The sequence below is a fragment of the Leptonychotes weddellii genome, chromosome 3, assembly GCF_054177405.1.
Source record: "Leptonychotes weddellii isolate Sample4059 chromosome 3, ASM5417740v2, whole genome shotgun sequence".
In the NCBI taxonomy this organism is placed as follows: domain Eukaryota; kingdom Metazoa; phylum Chordata; class Mammalia; order Carnivora; family Phocidae; genus Leptonychotes; species Leptonychotes weddellii.
Window position 1 is genome coordinate 151,379,167 of NC_138371.1, and position 7,771 is coordinate 151,386,937.

General features: G+C 33.5%; 1 non-coding gene across 1 annotated transcript; it reads right to left on the bottom strand.

Annotated features, from left to right (window-relative positions):
- Nucleotides 1-3,329: 3,329 nt before the first annotated feature.
- LOC115940383 (U6 spliceosomal RNA) lies at nt 3,330-3,433 on the bottom strand. Its single transcript, XR_004075153.2, has one exon. It is a non-coding gene; the product is annotated as a U6 spliceosomal RNA (small nuclear RNA).
- Nucleotides 3,434-7,771: the final 4,338 nt, after the last annotated feature.

Sequence of the window (7,771 nt, forward strand, 5' to 3'; positions counted from 1 at the left end):
AAAAAAAAATTGTCAGCAATCTAGGAATCGAAGGAAACTTCCTCAACAATCCAACCTGAAAAAGGGCATCTATAAAAAGCCCACAGCTAAAACCATACAGAAACAATTCTACTAGAATTGTAATGCAGTTTAGCAAGGCTATAGATCACAAGATCAATATATAAAAAGCAATCATAACTTTTTATACTGTCAACAATCAGAAATTAAAATTCAAAATAATACCATTTACAATAGCATTGCAAATATTAAATGTTTGAGGTGAATCTGACAGAAAGAGAACCAAGAACCTGTACACTAAAGCTAGGAAAAATTGAGAGAGTTTAAAAGATTAATATTAAGATATCAATCTTCCTCAAAATGACCTAAAGATTCAATGCATTAGAAACAAAAGCATAGTGGGTTTTTTGTTGTTATTAACAGGCTGATTTAAAAATTCATATGGAAATGCAAAAGAACTACAGTAGACAACATAACTTCATAAAAGAACAAAGTCAGATGACCAGCAGTATTTGATTTCCAATTTAATCTCCTAGCTTGGAATATCAACTATAATTCTTTTTATAATTTTTTTAGTGATTGCCCTAGAACATATATTTACAACTAATCAATATCCACTTTCAAATAACACTATACCATTTCATGAGTAATGCAGATACCTTATAATAGAGTATTCTCAATTCCTCCTTCTCATTCTTTAGAAGATTGCCATCATTAATTTCATTATGGGCTATAATCACCTAATAGATTTTTACCATTACTTGAAGAGTTATCTATTACATAAAAATAGGAAAAATAAAAGATTTTATTTGCCTTCATTTATTTCATATGTGACAATCTTCCTTTCTTACACAGATCTGTGTTTCTGACCTATGTACTTTTCCATCTCCCTAAAAAACTTTTAACATTTACTGCAGGATAGGTCTGGTGGTGATGAATTCCTTTAGATTTTGGTTGTCTGCAAAGGCTTTATTTCCCCTTCACATTTTTTCTTTTTTTAAGATTTTATTTATTTATTTGAGAGAGAGAGAACGAGAGTCAGAGAGCAGGAGAGGGAGGAGGGTCAGAGGGAGGAGAAGCAGACTCCCCGCCAAGCAGGGAGCCCGATGCGGGACTCGATCCCGGGACTCCAGGATCATGACCTGAGCCGAAGGCAGAGGCTTAACCATCTGAGCCACCCAGGCGCCCCTCCCCTTCACATTTTTTAAATTTAAATTCAATTAGCCAACATATAGTATATCATTAGTTTCAGATGTAGTGTTCAACAATTTATCAGTTATATATAACACCCTGTGCTCATCACATCATGTGCCCTCCTTAATGCCCATCACCCAATTACCCCAATCCCCCCACCCAACTCACCTCCAGCAACCCTCAGTTTGTTTCCTATAGTTAAGAGTCTCTCATGGTTTCTCTCCTTCTTTGATGACTTCCCACCCCTTCACTTTAAAAAAATAATTTGGTATAGAAAGAATTTTAAGTTGATGGGTTTTTTGGTGTTTGGGGTTTTTTGTTTGTTTTTAATTCCATATTTAAATATTTTACTTCACTCTCTCCTTGCTTGTATGGTTTCTAATAAAAAGTCTATTGCAATTCTTACCCATTTTCCTCTATAAGGAATGGTATTTTTATAAACTGGTTTCTTTCAAGATTTTTTTTGTAGCCACTGTTTTCTGCAGTTTGAATATGATATATTGCCTATCTATATATTTTTTGGATATTTATCCTGCTTCGTGTTCTCTGAGCTTCTTGGATCTATGGTTTGAATCTGCCATTTATTTTGAATATTCTCTGACATTATTATTCAAATATTTATTCTGCATATTTTTATCTTTCTTCTTCTTCTGATACACCACTTAATTATGCTACATCTTAGAAATTATCCCACGGCTCTTGAATATACTCTTCTGCTTTATAGTCTTTTTTTCTCTTTGCATTTCAGATGAGGTGTTTCTATGGACATATTTTAAAGTTCACTAATTCTTTCCATAGCCATTTCAAGTCTACTGATGAGCTCATCAAAGACATTTTTTTTTATTTGTGTGAAAGCGTTTTTGGTTTCTTATGTTTCATTTGAGTTATTTTTTGGGGTTTCCATCTCTGCTTATAGTACCCATCTGCCCTGCTTGCTGTCTACCTTTTTTAATTACTATTCTAGCATATTAAGTCATAGTAATTTTAATTCCCTGTCTGGCAATTCCAACATCTGTGTCATAGCTGCATCTGGTTTGACGCTTGTTTTGTCTTCTTAAACTGTAGGTAATGGGTACCTACTTTTTTCTTGCCTTTTAAACATGCCTTATAATTATTGTTGAAAACTGGACATGTGAATTGACAAATAGCAAAATAAATATGATTTCAGTGTGAGATTCATGTTAATTTGGCAAGGAGTTGGGCCATGTTTAATATTTGCCAGAGTAATAGCTGTCAAAGCTTAAGATTTCCCAAGTGTCCTTCTTTTTGTCTCCCTGGTGGTCTTTGGGTTTTTCTAAAAACACCTCCCTAAATACACCCTGTGCCTTGCAGCTCTTTTAGCTTTAATTCAATGTTATTATGCTGGAGCCCTATTGCTGTGATGGTAAACTGTAGGTAATGGGTAGCAATCTATAATCTTACTATTAAATCTCAAATCTCAGTGTTTTAGTAGAACTTTTTTCCTGGCTTGACCTTCACAAGTATTTCCAAGCCTTCCACCTCCCTCACCTTATTTGAAACAGTTTGGCTTAGTAGGCCTACAGTTGTAAAACTGTCCTCCCTCCAGGTGGGATAAGGCTCTGATAAAGTCTTTTTCCCAGCAGAGTAGGCCTTTGTTTTGCAGAATTATCTAGATGTATTTCAAAATGGTTACATTTATCCTGCCTTGCCAGGAAAATGAGATTTTTCTTGTTTCTTCATTATTAAAATTTAGTGGGTTCCTGAGGGTGAAATCCACAAAATTATGGAGGCCCATCTACTACTGCAGCCCCCACCAGTTTGCCCATCTCATGCTAATCCACCCTCAGCCTCCAGCAAGTCACCAAAGTTACTATGTAAGTTGTCCTACCAGTTTATGGTTCCAGTAGCTTCTGCTCTAGGTAAGCATATCTCTGATGTGATTCTCTATACGTGCAGTTTCTCCAGAGTTTGGAGTGGTCATGTGCCATGGGAATCACAAATCTCTGACAAGCCTAAGAAAGTCACTGAATTTCAATTTATTCAACTTCTTTTCTTGGTGTAAGTCCAGGAGTGCTAATATCCAAGTTCTTTTCATGTTATAGCTGAAACCTGAAGTTGCAGATGGATTTTTTATTCAAAAATAAATCAATGTTTTATTTTTCAGCTTTTTAAAAGATTTTAAGATGGAACGCTTTACGAATTTGCACGTCATCTTTGTGCAAGAGGCCATGTTTATCTTCTCTGTGTTGTTCCAATTTTAGTATATGGGCTGCTGTAGCAACAACTTGCTTTGTATTTTATACAACTATGCTGTTTGGGTGAGCTGAGTTTAACAATCTACTTATAGTTGGTTTTATTTGAGAATAGATGAGGGGTCAGATGAGAAAAGTTTTCTGTGTTGCCAAAAGTAGAGAAAAGAAGGAAGGCTCATCAGATGAACGATTGGTGGATACAGACTGAGCAGCTGATGGACTTATTTCTCTAAGGAGAAACACTGAGGATGCAACTGGAGATGCTCAGATTCAAAGTCAATGATGTGTAAAAAAGAGAAAATGAGAGGGTGATCTTTCCAGTTCTTTTAGTACTGGAGGGTCATTCTAGCATCTGAGAGATTTGGGATCATCAATGATTGCACTGTCTGCATTGATTCCATTTTCACCATAAGCATCAGAAATACTGATGGAAGCGAAGTGCATTTATGTAGCATCTTTATCGGAATTCATTAATAATATGGTCAGTAAAGGGGAGGAGAAAATGGCTATTGGCAAAGTGATAATTATTGCCAGAATTGGTTTTTTTTTTAGCACACATGTAACATTGACTAGAGATTAACAAAAATAGATGACTCAGCATGGAGCTGATTTCCTGTAACAGTAAATGAGATGAGAGACAATAAAATTTCTACTGTAACTATTACTCTAAAATATAGGTTGGTGTGACTTGGAAAAATTTAAATTATGTATTTAAAATACTTTTTCAAGTTAACTTCTAAATAGAATCCAGTTTTACTTTGATATGTAAATGTTAAAAGTATGAGTCAAAAGAAAATGGACACTAAATTATTCTTAAATGAAACATCTGCATATGATACTTTTCTTAATTTGTCTGAATTTTCCAATATATACTCATAAGTTCAAACTAAATGGCATTTTTAATAATAGAAAATAGCTACAATTATTATTATTTTTTTTTAAAGATTTTATTTATTTGACAGAGAGAGACACAGCGAGAGAGGGAACACAAGCAGGGGGAGTAGGAGAGGGAGAAGCAGGCTTCCCGCAGAGCAGGGAGCCCAATGTGGGACTCGATCCCAGGACCCTGGGATCATGACCTGAGCTGAAGGCAGTCGCTTAACCAACTGAGCCACCCAGGCGCCCGCTACAATTATTTTTTTAAATAATCAGAATATGACTTCTGATGACCTGATTTTATATTTGAGAGTTAAATGACACTTTTATCTCATAGTTTCTAATCTTAAGAAAGGAAGCCAATTAAGAATGAATGTGGACACATAATTGTGTTTGCCATTCTAGTAGGACAATTAGGAAAATGCAAGGAATTTTTTTTTCCTGCTTGGTATTAATTGCAAAACTCTAATTAAATAATACCCTGAGGGGGCGCCTGGGTGGCTCAGTTGGTTAAGCAACTGCCTTCGGCTCAGGTCATGATCCTGGAGTCCCGGGATCAAGTCCCACATCGGGCTCCCTGCTCGGCGGGGAGTCTGCTTCTCCCTCTGATCCTCCCCCTCTCATGCTTTCTGTCTCCCATTCTCTCTCAGATAAATAAATAAAATCTTTAAAAAAATAATAATAATAATACCCTGAGAACTCTAATAACAGATGACTTTGTCCTTTAGAAACCACAGACGGGAAAATGTTGGTATAAATTAGAATTACAAAGTTAAGTAAAAGACATGAAAACACATTATCATAAAAATGAAGTGTCAAAACACATTTTAAATATTATTTTTCATATATTTTGTCATTCTTTCCATACCCATATATTTGCCCTTTGCTTTCACGAAATGGTTTATGAAATATACAAGAATGTCTCAAATGTTTTGCTATTAGATGATTAAGGGTAAAATCCAATTAATTTTGTTTCTTAGAGAAAATATTTTCTCAATTTTTCATTCCTTAACTCTGAATTTTTATTGCAGAATTAAATACCAAATTATTAAATTTCCTGTTGCCAATTTGAAGAAAATCAAGAGAACAAATACTGCCTTATGTATATTACATAGTCATTTTCAAAAAGAATATTGCCTATATTGAGTAAGAGCAATGACAGAGCTTAATATCCTTCTGTTTCTTTACACAGGATTTACTGTTCACTAAACAGAGTAATTACCACAGCAATTGTTAAAACACAAATACACCCAAAACACATTAATGAAGCACATAAGAAGGCAAAGGTACTGCTATTTATCTTTATTAAGCTTTTCAATTTAAAAATATTCACTTCTCATAATTTAGAGAAAATATGCAATTAGTGAACTTTTGTTTACCTTTGACAATCTAATTAACAGTGAAAGCATGTAGGGGGATAAAAGTCACCTAAGTTTATGTTAGATACCTGCTTACACTTCAAATAAAATTAAATCATTTATTGAGCCTCAGAAGGAGCTGCACTGAGTTTTAGATTTGAACTTTATCCCCAATTGTACAACCATTGTTAGGTGTTTGCACTCCTTTTACTGCAAAATGACTAATAATGTAAAATTAGTCACTAATGGGAACTAACAATATGATAAGTGGCCTCTAAATTAGCTCTTAGAAAGAAACATTAATGGATTTCAATGCTTCATTAGATATTTTTTTCAATTCTTTACATGGGATGAGAGGTTTTGAAGACCTACAATGCATTCATTCTGAGGGGCAAAAACTGAATAACTAGATTATTATAGTTGCAAAAGTTAAATGAATGTAATTTTTATGTCTCTTCTGTAAAACAATGATTCGCCACTGTTGATAATTCATAAAATTCTGTCATTTGTATTTTTTCTCACTGTGCTTCAATCCAGAAATATCAAACTATTGCACAAATACTCATAATTCATTAAAAGGCCCAATTTAAAATATCCTTAAGGGATTAATAGTAGGCAATAAGAATAATGCATGTACTATAGAGAGCTGCAATATACCATCTTTTAAAATTTGTACAATTAAAGGTAAGCAAAGCCTTAGAATCCCAGCTCTTAATATAATGCATTGCACAGTCCAGGTGCCAATATAAGTAGGCAGATTTGTAGATAATACAATGGCATTTGACTTTGAATTGCAATTTTGAATCATGTGTGATTTTGAAAAATACATAGTACATGGAAATAATAAATTTCACTCCTTGACTTAACTTGAGGATAACTAGAGATGCATTTGTCCAGCTATCATACCTGCTCAGATGTTATTAGTTATTCTTCATTTCACACTAATGTTGAACAATATTACCTCATGGGAGAAAGTACGAAATATGCTCCTTACTTTGTATTTTCCTTGAAAGGTGCCATCTATGAATTCATTCATGAGTTCAAATTACTATCCTTGGGATATGTTTCCTGTAGAGCAGACTACATATGGATTTCCACAGAAATACACTCCCCCACAAGATAATTCTCATTTTCTAAAAAAAAAAAAAAATCATTTTTTCTGATGGGGTACACTGAAGATGAAAAGCGAGTGAGCTAGTTTTTTTTTAACTGAGCATGTATCTCACAAGATAATCTTGAAAAAGCCTTATTTTTCCATTTTATGAATAACTCAATTAAAAGAGAAGTTAAGATATATTTTAAACATCTCAGAGATTAAAATTAATTAAAATACAGTTCTATTAGATCAGAAATCTCTCCTGACCATGCCATTTTTATTCTACTTTAGCACAGATAGATAGACTCCATAAACTCTAAACACCTACACAATTTGAATTTATAATTCATAACCAGCATCATTTTTATGACATAGAAATGAATTTATAAATTGCTAATTGACATTTCTATATTTATAGTGCAAATGCTATATCTTAAGTGGATATATTATGTCCCTTTGTAAGAATTTGAGACTAGAATTAGAACACCAATCCAGCTTGAAACTAAAATGCTTTCATAATACTTTTCTTACTATTTAAATGTCTTTTATAAAAATTACTATAAGTGGGATTTTTAGTCCAGAATAATTTATTAGTCTGAAAGGTTTTTACATAATTGTAAAGCAATTACAGAGATCTGAGGGTATATGAATGTTTCAATAATCCTAGGATCTTGTCTTGAGATCCTAACTCAAACTGAAAACATAAATGAAAAAGCTAACCCAGTAGGAGAAAAGAAACTTCACCTAATCTTAATCTTTGAATTAATATCCAGACATTTTTATCTCTTTATGAGATTAAAAAAAGTATTATTTCCCCAGTAAATTTATATATTCCTATATTTTGTGGTAGTTTGCATTGTTTATTTAACATATTTATTGAACGCCCCAGACACCAAAACTTTCAAAAGGAAAAGTGTCTTTTCCACACATTGACTTCAGATTTGTCATGTGGCTTGCTTTGTCCAGTGGGATGTAAACTTTAAGAGCTGTCATATACTTTACCATTGCTATTTTCCCTTTGGCTTCAAATTGTCAAG